The 16,203-nt window shown below is 60.9% G+C and overlaps 1 pseudogene across 1 annotated transcript in view; it reads right to left on the reverse strand.

The window, feature by feature from the left end:
* Positions 1-1,120: 1,120 nt before the first annotated feature.
* LOC309857043 (extracellular serine/threonine protein kinase FAM20C-like) overlaps positions 1,121-16,203 on the reverse strand; it is a 36,965-nt pseudogene continuing 21,882 nt past the window's right edge. The window contains exons 4-10 of the transcript XR_014316693.1: positions 14,735-14,827; positions 13,911-14,026; positions 7,878-8,058; positions 6,982-7,092; positions 6,752-6,833; positions 2,255-2,314; positions 1,121-1,662 (exon numbers count right to left, since the gene is read on the reverse strand). The product of XR_014316693.1 is annotated as an extracellular serine/threonine protein kinase FAM20C-like (transcript). The remainder of the gene's footprint in view (positions 1,663-2,254; positions 2,315-6,751; positions 6,834-6,981; positions 7,093-7,877; positions 8,059-13,910; positions 14,027-14,734; positions 14,828-16,203) is intronic.

A 16,203-nucleotide genomic window follows, 5' to 3' on the forward strand; every position in this document is an offset into this window, starting at 1 on the left:
GAAACCTAAACTGACTTTTGTGCTGTATGTCAGCCCCTCCCTGAGCCTCCGTGTCCCCACCTGTGAAATGAGGAAAACAAGATGAACCTTGCTGTTTTGCCTTAGAGACCTGGAATAATTTGTGGTGGCAGCTTTGCGTGGAGCCAGGTGCACAGAAACCAGTGGTCCTGGGGCACCAGAGGGGCTGGGAGCCCTGGAGGTGGCCAGGGCTCTGATACGCAGGACTCTCTGCTCCCTGGGACTCTCTGGGGTTTATGTCAGTGCTCATCAGTGTCCTCCCCCTGGAACCCCTGGGGCTGGCCTGTCGCGGTGCCCCATGCCCACACTGAGCCCCTGCAGGCAACAATCTTGGGGAGCCCCCAGGCAGGCCTCCCAGCAAGATTCAGGCCCTGCAGCCTACAGGGCCGGACTTCTCCTGGCTCCAGTGGGCACACCTGGGCTGTGTAGATGTGATGCTGCCCTCTGGGACTGGCCCATGTCTTCAGGGACCCCCTGCCCAGCTTGGTCAGCCACACCAGGAGTGGGACAGGGGGCTTCCCCCACCTCCTGCCTCCCAGCCACAGCCCCTTGGACCTTGGAAGCTGAGCCTGGCTCTGCCCTCTTCCAGGCCTGACCTATGTGGAGGGAGGCCGGGTGGCTGCTGAGCTCAGGGTGTGAGGGGCCCAGACCCCAGCATACATTTGCTCTATTTTTGTTGCACTTTTACCACATTGCAAACTATTCCACAAATATGTTGCAAAATTCAGCCTGTTGCCGAGGCCCTTGAAGGAGCCCGTGTGATGTCTTTGCACCAATGATCAAAGCGAAGTCAGGAGACGAGCAGCACCCTGGGCCGCCAAGGGAGGTCCCAGGCACTGCCGGGTGGCTCTGAGAAACGGAAGACGTGGTCACTGACGTCACTCTGAAACTGGGAGTCTGCCCGCCGACCAGCCTATGGCGCCGTCGGGAGCCCCGCCGTGTACCGGGCCGAGACCGTGAGCCGTCTGGCCGCGGGCCTCCCAGGAGGGAGGACAGGTGGGAGTCTGTTTCAAGTTAGGTCCAGAGTGGGAGCACACCTGGCAGGAGAGGCCGGCCCCAGGGGGCGCGGCCCCCACGTGTGCATTTGGTGGGTGGTCTGGGGTCTGCAAGGTGTCGCTCTATTTATATACATAGACACCAAGTATAAATACAAAATAGTCAGTAAAGGCTTCCTTCCCATATAGAAGGGTGGGTGGCCCCCGCCGCCAGGCCGCCTTGTCCATGAGCACAGAGCGCCCCCTCCCCAGCCTTCTCTGGTCTCAAAGCGGACACCGTGAGTCCTGTTGGGCCTGCGGTGCCTGACCCACGGAGCGGTCCATCTGTTCCCGCAGTCTCCGAATCACAGCGTGGACACACGTGTCCCTCCTCCACGGCAGGCCGGCGGCTCTCGGTCACTACCTGCCGGGGGGCACTCTGTGCTCGGCATCCAGGTCGTCTTCCAGCACGCTGTGCGGCCCGTCCTTCTCCACACAGTCCCCAATGGCCCGCAGCACGATGCGCAGCCGCCGGTCCAGCGCCTCCAGGTGCGGCCGGTACAGGACGGGGGCCACGCGGTCCTTGCGCAGGGACTCTGCCATCAGCAGGCTCAGCCGGTACTCCTCCTTGGCCAGGAGCTGCAGCCGAAGGTAGGTGGACTTCCGGACCCTGCCAGGGAGAGACAGGTCAGGCCCCAGCCTCTGCGGCCTGGGCACAGGGGACACCGGCACCAAGCCAGGGGCAGTCCCAGGCGGGCCCCTGCCTCCCGGAGGCGCTGCAGTAAGGGTCCTGCCTGGCAGAGCAGGTGGCCACGGGAGGCCTGGCAGTGCCCGCAGGGACCCGACACTCCAGGCAGACGCAGGGTGGGGAGGATGGCCCATGCATCCGGGAGACTGAGCCCAGCTCAGCCCCACACACCTTCCCCGGGCAGGGAGCTCCTGGTTCTGCCCCATGGCTTGGTTCCCCACCTGTAAAGGGAAGAGGTATGGGGGGGGAGCCCCAAAGAGGGTGGCAGCGAGGGGCACAGAGTGCTGGGGGGGCGGGACGCCAGTCTGAGCCCTAGTGTCTTCATCTGTGATGGGGGCCATCACGGCTGGCCTGAGACATGCGCCGGGAGGGGCTGGGGATGCCACAACTCGGGCTCCGGGTGCTGGGCTGCATGCTGCCAGGCTGTGGGAGTGAGGCTGGGGGCCTCTGCCCAATCTGTGGCTGGACTGAGGGCTCCCCGGGGGGTGGGGGAACGCAGAGTGGGGCGCCATACCTGCAGCACTGCTGTAAAGGCACCAGAATGGACAGCTCATCATGGGAATACTTCCCAAACCTGCCGAGGAAGCACAGAATTGTTGGGGACACGACACACAGGACACCTGTGTGCAGAGCCTGCAACAGGTCACTCCATGGGGGACCCCAGCCCTGCAGTGGGCAGCGCCCTGTGTGCCCTACTGGAGAGCCACAGCCATGGAGATGGGGCAGTGTGTCCCCAAGACACTGCTGTCCCCCAAGTCCCGGCTTTGTGTCCACAACGCCCCAGCTAACTGTCCCCATTACCCAGGACTGTGCCCCAGCCCCCTGGCTGAGTGTCCCCAGCACCCCCAGTGGACTGTCCCTAGCACCCCCAGGTGAGTGTCCCCAGCACTGTGTCCCCAGCGCCTCTGGCTGTCTCCACCACCCCAGCACTGTGTCCCCAGCAACATCGGCTGAGTGTCCCCATCACAGTTGCCTATCAACAGCACCCCCTGCTGACTATCTCTAGCATCCCTGCTGAGTGTCCCCAACACCGTTGCCTATCACCAGCACCCCAGCACTGTGTCCCTAGCACCCCCAGCTGACTTTCCCCATCACCCTGGCTGAGTGTCCCAGCACCCTCGGTTGCCTGTCCCCCACCCCGGCACTGTAACTAGCACCCCTGGCTGAGTGTCCCCAGCACCCGTTGGCTGTCACCAGCACTGTGTTCCCAGCTCCCACAGCTGTCTCAAACACCCCCTGCACTGTATACCCCAGCACCCCGACTTAGTGTCCCAGTACCCCTGGCACTGTGCCCCAGCACCCCCGACACTGTGCCCCAGCACTCCCAACACTGTGCCCCAGCACTCCTGGCTGAGTGCCCCCATCACCATCCGGCGGAGTATCCCCAGCACTGTGTCCCTAGCACCCCCGGCTGAGTGTCCCCAGCACCCCCGGCCTAGTGCCCCCAACATCCCAGCACTGTGTCCCCAGCGCCCCCAGCTGGCCGACCCCAGCACCTCTGGCTGACTCTCCCCAGTGCCCCTGACTGTCTCCACCACTCCGGCACTGTGTCCCGCACCCCTGGCTGACTGTCCCTACTATCCCTGGCTGAGTGTCCCCAGCTTCCCTGGCTGACTTTTCCCAGTGACCCTGGCTGAGTGTCCCCAGGATCCCAGCACTGCATCCCCAGCACCCCCAGCTGTCTCTACCACCCCGCCCATGACCCCAGCACCCACAGCTGAGTGTCCTCACCCACAGCTGACTGCATCACCCCAGCACGTGTCCTCAGTGCCCCTGCCCGACTGTCCCCAGTGCCCCGGGCTGAGTGGCCCCAGCACCCCCAGCTGACTGTCTCTAGCACCCCAGCTAAGTGTCCCCAGTACCCCAGAACTATATGCCCAGTACTCTTGGCTGACTGTCCCCAGCACTTTGACCCCAGTGTCCCCAGCTGACTGTCCCCAGAACCCAGCACTAGATCCCCAGCACCCCTGGCTGACTCCCCAGCGCCCCCAGCTGAGTATTCCCAGGATCCCAGCACTGTATCCCCAGCGCCCCGGCTATCTCCACCACCCTAGCACTGTGTCCTGTGTCCCCTGCACCCCTGGCTGACTGCCTGTATCACCCCAGCACCGTGTCCTCAGTGCCCCTGGCTGATGGCCCCAGTACCCACAACTGACTGTTCCTAGCACCCCTGGCTGAGTGTCCCCAGTACCCCAGAACTATATGCCCAGCATCCTGGGCTGACTGTTCCCAGCCCACCAGCACTTTGACACCAGTGCCTCCAGCTGACTGTCCCCAGTACCAAGTACTAGGTCCCCAGTGCCCTCAGCTGACCGTCACCAGCACTGTGTTCCCAGCGCCCACAGCTGACTCTCCCCAGCAGCCCTGGCACCGTGCCCCAGCTTTCCTGGCTGAGTGTCCCCCACACCCCCAGCTGACTCCCCAGCACCCTGGCGTTGTGTCCCCAATGCCCATGGCTGATTGTCCCAAGCGCCCCCTTGTGGAGTGTCCCTAGCACTGTGTCCCCAGCACCCCTGGCTGACTCCAGCACCTCAGCACTGTGCCCCAGCATTCCTGAGTGTCCCCAGCATGCTGGCACTTTTCCCCCACCATCCTGGCATTGTGCCCCATATCCCCTGGCTGAGTGTCCCCAGCACCCAGCCTTGTGCCCATCACCCTCAGCTCACTGTCCCTAGCACCCCAGCACTGTGTCCCCAGCACAGCCAGCTGTCACCAACACCCCCGGCTGAGTGTCCCCAACATCACAGCATTGTGTCCCCGGTGTGGGACTAAGTGTCCCAGCACCCCCGGCACTGTAACCTAGCACCCCAGCTGAGTGTCCCCACACCCCCCAGTGGAGTGTCCCTAGCACTATGACCCCAGCACCCCAGCTGGGTGTCCCTAGGACACCTGACTGTGCCAAGCACCCCTGGGTTAGGGTCCCAACACACCCAGCACTGTGTCCCTAGTGCCCCCAGCTGAGTGACCCCAACTATAACCTGGCACTATAACCTAGCACCTGGCTGAGTGCTCCTCGCAGGAACTTAGCCAGCACTGTGGCTAAGTGTCCCAACACCCCCAATACTATGCCCAGCACCCCCAGCTGAGTATCCCCAGTACAACCGGCACTGTGCCCCAGCACCCTGGCACTGTAACCCAGCACGTCTGGCTGAGTGTCCCCAGCACTGTGTTCCCAGAACCCACAGATGACTGTCCCCATCACCCTGACACGGTCTCTCCAGCACCCCTGGCTGAGTGTCCCCAGCACCCTAGCAATATGTCCTCAGTGCCCCTGGCTGTCTGTCCCCAGCACCCAGCCCTGTGTCTCCAGCACCCCAGCTGAGTCCCCAGAATCCCAGCACTGTGTCCCCAGTGCCACTGGCTGACCTCAGCACCCAGCACTGTGTCCTAGGGTCCCCGGCTGACTATCCCCAGTACTTCTGGCACTTGCCCCAGCATCCTGGCACTGTGTCCCTAGCACCCCCAACTGATTCTCCCTAGCACACCTGGCTGAGTGTCCCCAACAACCCAACACTGTCCCCAGCACCACCGGCTGAGTGTCCACCTGGCACTGTGCCCCAGCAGCCCCTGGCTGACTGGCACCAGTACGGTGTTCCCAGCTCCCATAGCTGACTGTCCCCAGCACCCCTGGGTGAGTGCCCCCAGTATGCCCAGTGGAGTGTCCCCAGCACTGTGTCCCCAGTGCCCCTGGCACTGTGCCCCAGCACTTTGGATTGACTGTCCCCAGACCCCTGGCTGAGTGGCCCCAGCACCCCTGGATGACTGCCCCTAGCACCCCTACTGAGTGTCCCTAGTACCCAAGAACTATATCCCTAGTGCCCCCTGCTGACTGTCCCCAGCACCTCCAGCTATCACCAGCAATGTGTTCCCAGCTCCCACAACTGACTGTCCCTAGCACTGTGTCCCCAGTACCCCTAGTTGACTGTGCCCATCACCCCGGCACTGTGCCCCAGGATCCCTGGCTGAGTGTCCCCAGCACCCCAGCACTGTATCCCCAACACCTCTGGCTGATTGTCCCAAGCACCTCTGGCTTAGTGTCCCCAACATCCCAGCACCATGTCCACAGTGCCCCTGGCTGACTCTCCTCATCACCCCAGCACTGTGTTCCAGCATCCCCAGCACCCCAGAACTGTGCCCCAGTACCCCTGGCTGAATGTCCCCAGCATCCCAGCACTGAGTTCCCAGTACCCCTGGCTGACTATCCCCATCACCCCGGCACTGTGCCCCAGCATCCCCAGCTGAGTGTCTCCAGCACTCCGGCTGGCTCTCCCTTGCACACCAACACTAGATCCCCAGCACCCCCGGCTGTCACCAGCACTCTGGCACTGTGTCCCTAGCACCTGGGTTGTGTGGTCTTGTCTTTGCTGTGCCAGCACCAGACACAGGCCCTGGGATGAGGCATGTCCCTGAAAGTACCCTAGTGTTCTGGCTGCTGTACTGGGGTCTGAGACAGGCTAAGCAGAGAAGGTGCCCCCAGGGTCTGGCCACGGTACTGTCCTTGGCAGTTGGGTGTCTGCAGCCCCCACACCCAACTGTCCAGGTGCCAGGTGCCAACTTGTCCTAGCACCAGCACTAGTAATCATTTGGGAAAGGCAGGTCCCTGTACCCACATCTACCCAGCAGACGGCTCTCCTCGGTGGCCCAGGACAGCCCAGGGCCCAGCATGCAGTGGCCACAGGCCCTCTTTGTGGGGTAGGGATGGCCACATGTCCCAGTTAGCCAATCCCATGTGACTATGTGATGGGCAAAGTGCTCCTCACGGCCTTTCTGGGCAAGCAGCCTCTCTGGGCCTCAGTTTCTCCTGGGCAACATGAGAACATCGCAGGACTCAGCACACAGGGGTGACCCTGGGGACCAGGAGGAGTAACACTACCAATGCTTCCTGCCGTCAGGAGCTGGAGACCCAGGGCCAGCACCCTGCATCACACACACAGCATCTGTGGGGGACAGCCACCATCCCCCACTCAGAGCCTGGTCCTCCTGGGTCTGGAGGAGTAAGAACGCGGCTCACCCTCTTCCATTGTCCAAGTGGATAATAAACGTCTCGTTCGCAAACTTCTCAAAAGTCTCATAGTGATGGCGGTCCATGTTTCCTGTGGAGAGAAGCAAGCTGAAAACTCAGGAGCCGACTCTCTACCTCTGAGCCTGGAGCCCAAGGGACAGAGCAAAGCAGGGGCTTGACCCCTGCTGGGTCACACACAGGGTGGACGCTCCTGGTGGAAGCCCGGGCTGCTGACTTACCCATGAGGAAGTCAAAAATGGTCATGTCCATGATGTCCAGAACACGGTGGCTGCTGTCATAGGGGGGGCGTCTGCTTCACCTCCTCACAGTAGTCGGGGTCCACTTCCCACCTGTGGGGGAGCCCATGTGAGAAGGTCAGTTTCCTTCTCTGGGTGGAGAGGGAGGCCCAGACCAGCTCAGCACAGCGGGATTATTGCAGTGAGGACTTGGGGTGGAGAGAGGTGATCACCTCCCAACCCCCTGCTCCTGTTAATGCAGCCTCTGCTGGCAGCTCTGCTCTGAGCTGCCAGCAGAGGCTGCATTAACAGGAGCAGAGTTGCCAGCTGAGGCTGCATTAAGACCACCACAGAGGCTGATCACCAGCTGAGGCTGCATTAAGATCACCACCATGAGGCTGCATTAAGATCACCACAGAGCGGAGCTGCCAGCTGAGGCTGCATTAACACGAGCAGGGGGTTGGGAGGTGATCAAGCCATGTCTGGAGGCTGCTGTTCGCTCCAGATGCCAGGGTTCTGGAGGGTTAGGACCTGGACACCGCACCCCAGAGACCCCTTCACAGCCATGTCTTCAGGGACAAGAAAGGCACGGAGCGAATGCAGAGTTCCAGTCCTGAGAGGCTGTGTTTCCAGCCTGCACTGGGCCGGCGGCACCACGTGGGGAATGCGTCTGGTTCCCAGAATGAGGCCGCCCTTCCTGCCTTCTATGCATGAGGGGCAGTGTCGCCCACTGGGGGCAGGCAGAGTTGCGTGTGCCCCCCTTTCCTGATACTCCCTCCAGCCTGAGGCTGGCAGCAGGCCCGAGGCCCGTCTGAGCACAGTGGGCAGAAGCCTCTGAGACCCCTGCGATGCCAGCAGAAGGATGCGGCCCCGCATGGCAGGGCCTGCCTGACACTCACTCTGCTTTCTTCCGCTTGTGGTACGAGCGCCTCCAGGGGTTCCGCCACGTCTTCCTCTTGGCCAGGGACAGGTCAGGCAGGAAGGCCGCCAGTGAGCCCTCAATCTGGTCCGGCTTCCCGCACAGGGCGTGTTCTGTGGAGCAGTAGTAGGAGCACTCCCCGTAGAAGCAGATGTTGTTGGCTGGGGACACACAGGCACACAGGTGAGGGGGGCAATGCCCTATTGCCAGCCCTGTCTACAGTCTGTCCCATGAGGCACGTCTACGCGGTCTGTCCTACAACCCCCTGTCTACACCATCTGCCCCACGGGCCCCCATCCACAGTGTCCGTCCACAGCGTCCGTCCAACAGGCCAGGCCCCTGTCTACACCGTCTGCCCGATGGGTCCCCATCCACACCATCCATCTGACAGGCTGGGCCCCAGTCCACACTGTCTGTCCCACAGGTCCCCATCTACATCGTCCATCCTGGGCTAGACCGCCATCCACACCATCTGTCCCATAGGCCCCTGTTTGCCCCACTGGCCACATTCATGCCATCTGTCCCATGGGCCCCCGTCCACACCATCTGTCCCACAGGCATCCGTCCCACAGGCCCCCGTCCACACTGTCCATCCTACGGGCCATGTCCACACCATCCGTCCCACGGGCCCCCCCATCCATCCTAGGCTGGGCCCCTGTCCGCACCATCCATCCTGGGCCATACACCTGTCCACACTGTCCGTCCCATGGTCCCCCTCCATACCATTTGTCCACGGGCCCCTGTCTACACAGTCCATTCGGGGCCGAACTCCCATCCCATCCATACTATCCATCCTAGGCTAGACCTCCTCCCTCCATACCGTCTGTCCCACAGGCTCCAGTCCACACCGTCTGTCCCATGGGCCACATTCAACCATCTGCCCCACAGGCCTCCCTCCACACCACCCATCCGGGCTAGACCCCCCTCAACACCATCGGTCCCACGGGCCCCCGTCCACACTGTCTGCCTGACAGACTGGGCCTGTCCACTGTCTGCCTGGACAGGCTGGGCCCCCATCCACAGCGTTTGCCCCAGAGGCCCCCATTCACACCATCTGTGCAATGGGCCCCCATCCACACCGTCCATCTGATGGTCCCCGGTCTACACTGTCTGTCCACGGGCCTCTATCCACACCATCCACGCTGGGTTGGACCCTCATCCACACCATCCATCTGATGGTCCCCGGTCTACACTGTCTGTCCACGGGCCTCTATCCACACCATCCACGCTGGGTTGGACCCTCATCCACACCGTCTGCCCAATGGCCTGGGCCCCCATCCACACCATCTGCCTAATGGGGTGAGCTCCTGTCTACACCATCCATCCAACGGGCTGGGCCTCCATTCACATGATCTACCTTATGGGCCCCTGTCCACACCATCCATCTGATAGGCCAGGCCCCGACCACGTCATCTGTCTGACGGGCCCCTGTCCACACTGTCCACCCAATGGGCTGGGCCCCTGTCTGCACTGTCTGTCCGATAAGCCCCTGTCCACACCATCCACCCAATGGGCCAGGCCCAGTCCACACCGTCCACCTGACCAGCCAGGCTCCCTGACTTTCTCCCACTGGATCTCACAAATCAGTGCTGCCTGTGGTACGAACGCTAAGGCCCACAGAGGGGCGCTGACCTGCCCAAGGCCACACAACTGGGGGAGCTGGCACTAGGATCTCAGACTGACACCTACCGAAATTCTAGAGTCCATGCTCAGTGGCTTAAAAGAGGCATTCTCCCCATGAAAAAAGTATAACGCTCTTGGCGGGAGAGAACGCTTGCCAGTCTCAGCTCTGACAAGGGTCTAGCACGCAGCCCACATGAAGAACTCCTACGACCCACTAAGATAAATAGACCCACTCGTAAATGGGCCAAGGAGTTCTGCAGATTTTCCCCTAAAGAAACTACAGAAACAGCCAACACGGACATGACCCCACCTTGGTCATTAGGGGAGTGCCGCGGGGACCACGGTGAGACCCCGTTTCCTACACCCCCAGCCAGTTTCAGTCGGGAGAACAGACACTAAAGGGTATTGCTGAGGGCATGGGGACACGGGAGCTGCTTCAGTACCACTGGGCTGGACACGGTGTGGCTGCTGTGGAAGCCAGGCTGGTGGCCTGTCTGAAAGCTAGTGTGGAAGGACCCATGACAGAGCAATGCTACCCTCGAGGGAAGTGAGCACGCGTGCATGCAGCACCCGGCACCAAGGGCCCGTGGGAACAGAGCTGCGGGGCCCCCCGCTGTCCCCCCGGGGCTGTCCCTCCATAGAACAGAGTGCACTCTTTACCCAGGAGGAAGCCTCCACCGGGGACAATCCATGTGAACGTGACACTCGGTGACAGACGCCACACGCTGTCGCATTGTGTGTGTGAAACGTCCAGATAGGCAACGGCACACAGAAACCCTGGGGGTTCAGGGGTGGGGGGCCCGGGGGGGTGATGGCAAACAGGGGTGAACAGAACGTTCTGGAACAGGTGCTGACGTGGCACGTCGTGAATGCACTAGAAGCTGCAGAACCGCACCCTCCAAAATGATGAACTTCATAAAAAAAAATAAATCAGAGGGGCGCCTGGGTGGCTCAGTGGGTTAAAGCCTCTGCCTTTGGCTCAGGTCATGATTTCAGGGTCCTGGGATGGAGCCCCGCATCGGGCGCTCTGCTCAGCGGGGAGCCTGCTTCCTCCCTCTCTCTCCGCCTGCCTCTCTGCCTACTTGTGATTTCTGCCTGTAAAATAAATAAATAAAAATCTTCTAAAAAAATAAAAGCAGAACAAATGTTACTCCATTTAACCACGCGCGGTATGGACACGTTACTTAAAAAACAAGAATAAAATGCCTTGGTCGTTTAGTTGCCGCAAAAAGATGGTGAACATTACGGTACAGGACTCAGATCGCAGGGAACATGGGTCATTTAGGGTTAGCGTGCATCTCCCGCTGCCTAGTTTGCTGATTTGTTGCCAGACGCCTGGCCAGGTGTCCCGTACTGGTCCAAGACGCTATGGCACTTGTGTGCACACAGTGGTGAGGTTCACGTCCTCATGGTCAGTAACTCTGTGATTGCGGTGGGTGGGGGAGCTCTCAAGAGCCTGAAGTGTGTAGGGACACGGCGGTCAGAATGGCGGCCACCACGCTCAGGCCCCTTCCCAGCGGTGCAAACGGCCAGCTTCCCAGACAAGGGGTCTCCTCTCTGGACCACGCAGGGTCTCTGTGGCTGGTGAGCAGCCAACTGGGGGACACGGGAAGGCAGCTCAGGGGCTCCCACGGTGCTGCCTGCGCACAGTGAGCCCCTGCCTGCATCACCGGCCTCTCTGCCTCCCTGGGACCTCGTGATCCCAGAACCAGTGCAGCAGGACAATGTGGGACGGACCCGTCTATGAGCTCGCCTGTGTCGACACGTTCGTCCACGTCCCACTGACGCACCATAAGCCTCAGGCCAGGTGGCGGCTCCTTGTTCAGGAGGGTAACCTTTATCTGATCCCCTGGGCTGGAGCCCTGGGCTCTGCCATCTAAGGGCAGAAGCTGCTGTGAGACAGGTTAATGCTCGGACAGAAAGGCGCTTTGTGAGGGCATAGCGTCCTCACCAGAGAGCCAAGCCTTGTTCTAAAGGAATGGCCAGGGGGCGCCTGGGTGGCTCAGTGGGTTAAAGCCTCTGCCTTTGGCTCAGGTCATGATCCCAGGGTCCTGGAATGGAGCCCCGCGTCAGGCTCTCTGCTCGGCGGGGAGCCTGCTTCCCTCTCCCTCTCTGCCTGTCTCTCTGCCTACTTGTGATCTCTGTCTGCCAAATAAAGAAAATCTTAAAAAAAAAAAAAAAGATTTTAAAGGAACGGCCAGGGCAGGGCCCCAAGAGCTTCCCAGGGGTATGACCTTGGTATGGGACTTCCCCTCCTCGTGCCTCAGTGTCCCCACCTGACCGAGGGCCCCAGAAGCACATGCTCGTGGGTCGAATGCTGAATATGGTGACTGGGTCGACACCAGTCTAGCAAGCGAGTCAGAGGCTGGTGCAGGGGGGCGGTCATTGGCTCAGCCCTGCACTTGGGCAGAAGCGGGCGAGCAGGAGGAAGGAATGTGAGCCCTTTTTCATCTCAGTGACGATAATCGAGATGGTTGGCTGGGAAAATCTGCCTTCCCCACACCCCAAGGCCAGCTCCTCCAACACCTGAGACCTCGGGGGAAGACGGGCCAAGGACCCAGCAAACAGGTGACTCTGCACCAGAACCCTCCACCCGTGAGGCCTGAGGGTCAAGCCATCTCTACCTCGCACGCGCCCATCTAGCTCCCAGCCGGTACCAAGCTCCCCTGTCAGCTCCTGGCACGTTTCCCTTTCCTGACTGACCCCAGACAGAACCACTCGGGCCCCTGGAGGTGGAGGGGATGTCCGCCGCCGATTAATGTCTCCAACATGCACCTGGTTCTCGAGCAAAGCTCTGTGGGCAGTGTGGCAATGGAGGGTTCTAGAAGGGCAGGCAAAGCACCAAGGCTACCAGTGAGTCTGAACAGACTTTGTTTTCTAGAACGAGGTCAAAGCTCGCTCCTGCCACTCTGCTGCTTTAAAGAAAACCACACATCCCTGCGATTGTCATGTGGCACCTGGAACATGACAGCTGCAGCACACGGAACGGCACACCGCCAGAGTGGGACAGGCCCGTGCCGTCACCCGCTCAGACTGAGAACCAGCTCCGTGGTTTGTGTCTAAGAAGGAATCCACGAGCCTTCAGCCGCCCCTGTGGGACATCAGTTGTGGGGTTCTGGACGCTGCCAGGTGCACAGCCCCTTCCCTGCGAGCCCCCAGCGAGGCGGCCACGTGCCCGGGCGAGCACCTCTGGACCCAGAGGCAGGTGCCCGAGGGGAGCTCCCTCTGCACCAAGAAAGCAAGATAGAGAAGTTTCTTGGTTTGTTTGTCTTGCTTGATACTCAGACTCCAGCTCCTCCCCTTCATTTGGGCAAGTCACTGAGTCCCGTGTATCCAGGGCCCATCAGCAGACGACGGGATAAGCCATCGCGGTGCGTCCGTACACAACAACAGGACTCCGACGAGCACGCGGGACACCAAGCAACGACCCGGGGGACTCTTGACATGGTGCCGTTGGGCACCGGGAGACAAAGTTACACCCGTGTGCCACCCCCACTTGTGCACAACGGTAGGAAAGGCTCAGTAGCCCTCAGAGACCAGGAACAGACCGCATCGTTGGAGAGATGGGGCAGGACGGGACCGGGGCTTCTCTGCTCATGGAAATTCACAGAACTCTGTCCTTGGCTACTAGTGACGGCGTGTCAGCCATGCCTCCACAGAATCACGCACAAGGGGGGATGAGGAGACAGTGTGCCCCCGCACTCCTGCCTAGGAATCGAATGGGGAACCCTCTAGCAGGTACATAGCTCTACATGGTAGAGCCTGGTATGCAGCTGGCGCTCACTAATGTGTATGTCCCTTTGCTGTGGTAGCATGGCCCAGAGCCTGCCCGCCATGGGATGACCCAGTGCCCAGGGCGCCCTGTGTGTGGGACCTCCGGGCGGGCCCCATCCGCGGGGTATGGGGGTGACCCACACGGAATGGGCTCGTTTCTGGCTACAGGGACGCTCTCCAGCCCGAGTGGCCACAGGCACGACGTGCTCTTGGCAGCTACAGGCCGGCCCTTTCTGCCGGCCCTACACCAGTCCCTCAGTGAGCCTCTGAACTAGTCCAAGACAGAGCCGGAGAGCAGCCGTCTCATGTGGAAGGACGCTGGTGACAGGTAACCCGGGGGTGAGTGTGGGGACATGGTCATGTTTTATCTTAACTTCTGAACACTGAGCAACATCCCCAGAAAGCGTGCACTAGAACCTGCAGAAATGGCTGACATGGAGTGGCGACGCAGCCCGGGGTCCTGTGGCGTGGCCCAGCCCCCAGGGGATGCACCACGCTCAGGGTCAGGATGAGGGCTTGGTCACACAAGAGTTCTTCCCAGTTTCTCTCCTCCATCTTGGAAAGGGAAGCAGGCTCGTGGTGACGTGTGTGGGAAGCCTGGCGAGGGGCAGCTTACCTGGGGAGATGAAGAAGGTCCTCCACAGCTTCTTGTCCCTCGTCACATCCCGGATCTCCTTCGTCATGTTGACCATCCTGCCGGCCACGGGCGGGACCCGGCGGAAGTCCAGGATCCTGGCAGGAAAGGGATGGGGAGAGGGTCTCACCTCCGTGCCCCGGCCAGCTCTGGGCTGGTGAGGAATGAAAACCCCTTTCTCTGCGTTCCAAGGTGGGGTCCCTCATCCCCTGGACTCCAGGAACTGACCCTGGAGCCAGGCCCATGACTGCCCCTGGAGGGTGCACAGCTCTGGGCAGGCAGGGGGGCTGCTGAGAGGCTCACGACACGGCCACTCACCACCCCCTGCCGAGCTCCCCAGCAGTGAGAGGCGGTGTGGACCCCGAAAGGGCATTCACATGTGGCTTGGTAGGGCTGTCCTAGGAGACGGGTGACGGGTGGTGGGGGAGCGGGTGTGAGACTCGTGTCCCCTGGTCTCACGTGGCCCCAGGGCTGACATCCCGAAACACCCTGCCTTAAAACTACCAGAACTCGTACTCCTCCCCCCTCTCCCTGGTGGGCCATGCCCGCCCAGGTCACCAGCTGCTCTGGGTCCTCTCCCGCCCGGCACCGTCCTTGGTGTGGGGTACGCAGCATGACTCTCTGGGTTAGGCCATCACAGGACAGACCCACCTCTGCGCTGCAGGGCAATGGTTACCAGCACGGCCTGCCTCAGTTTCTACTCTGCACAATGGGGTAATGACAGGACCTTCCCGGCCGGGTGTTGGGGGGACACCCCCCCCACCACGTATGGTGCTCAGACCCAGGACGCAGGCGGGAGGACTCACCTGTCCAGGTGGAAGGCAGCGATCTCCGCGTTGTGCCTCTCATAGTCTGAGAAATAAAAGAAGTCAGGGGGCGTCTCCTGCTCCCTCGTTTGCCTAGAGAAAACCGGACGAAACAAAAGGTTGATCACTGTCAAAACCCTCCAGCAGGCGGGTTCTGGTGGCTTGTGCCGCCAGCGAAAACAGGCTGTCATGCTTCCAAGAGTGCTGTGAGCCCGCTATCCAAGTCATCCTTGAAGACCAATCTGTATAAACACACAACTACGAAAGTCAGCCTAAAAAAGCAATAAACGTTGAAACCTCATCACTTCCCGCTTACTTTACGACACCCTACTGAGTGCTCTTGGGGCCGCTGACACCTGTCGCCTCTGCAGGTGCCAACAGCATAGAGGGAGGGGATGCGTGTCCCCCACACCAGCTTGAAATCAGCCAGCGAGGAAGTATTTGGACCCCGGGATGGGGATGGGCCAACTCTTCCGGCCAGGCTTTCCCTTAGGAAGGAGCAGGCTACTGAACACTGTGCAGCCCCCCACCCACCAGGTCTCCACCGCCAGCCAGATGCAGGCTCTCCAGGAAGGCAGAGGCTGAAGGCAGCCCCTGGCTCCCGAACCCAGGGAGCTGGGGCAGCCAGGAACCACCTCACACAGAATGAGGGGACTTTCCTGGGGCGTGAGCTGGGGGCCAGGTTCAGGCTGCACAGAGGCTCCCTCAGCCCACTCTCAGCCATCCAGCAGTCCACCTGCCCAGACAGCCCCCCCTGCGAGGGTGCGAGGGAGGCTCTCTTGGGGCCACTTCTGAGCCCTACAGGAGGTGATCCATTTTCCAAAGTTCCATCAGGGCCCCGGCTGGTTAGGACTGCAGTCAGCTCCCTCTGCCCCTGCCCCTTCCCCTTCCCCTGAGCTTGAGGGAGCACCACCTGCTGTCTCCTGCTCTCCCACACCCACTGCCTTTGCTCGACTGTTCTACCTTCCTGGAACCATCTTTCCCTCGTGTCTCCCAGTGGATAAGTCAGCATTCCCAACTGTGTGTCTCACCTGCCCAGGGACTTGTAGCACAAAATAAGTCCTCAGAGAGGTTGGAGTTTGGGTAACATGCATACTGGAGCACCTTCTGGGGCCTCAACAGTGCCCAGTAGCACTGTAAAGACCTTGACAAGGCCTGCAGCTATATACTGACTACAGTAACCCATTTTGTTCGAACCACATTATCACACTGAACTTGCGAGAACTGCTGGTTGGCCCCATTTCTGGCTCCTGCTCAAAGGCAAACGCTTTCATACTACTTTTTCTGATGCCACAGCAAAGATGTCCAGGCTCATCCTGGACCCTCCTGGACTGGCAAGCAGACAGGAAGGCTCTGTCTAGAGCAACGCTGTGCTCCAGTCCATGATGGCCCACCACAAACCCAGAGCCCGGTCCCAGCCGCTGCCCCACGCCTCTGTAGCACGTTGCGGGTGGGGGGCGGTGAGCACA

This window comes from Mustela nivalis (genome assembly GCF_964662115.1).
Source record: "Mustela nivalis genome assembly, contig: HAP1_SCAFFOLD_275, whole genome shotgun sequence".
NCBI lineage: Eukaryota > Metazoa > Chordata > Mammalia > Carnivora > Mustelidae > Mustela > Mustela nivalis.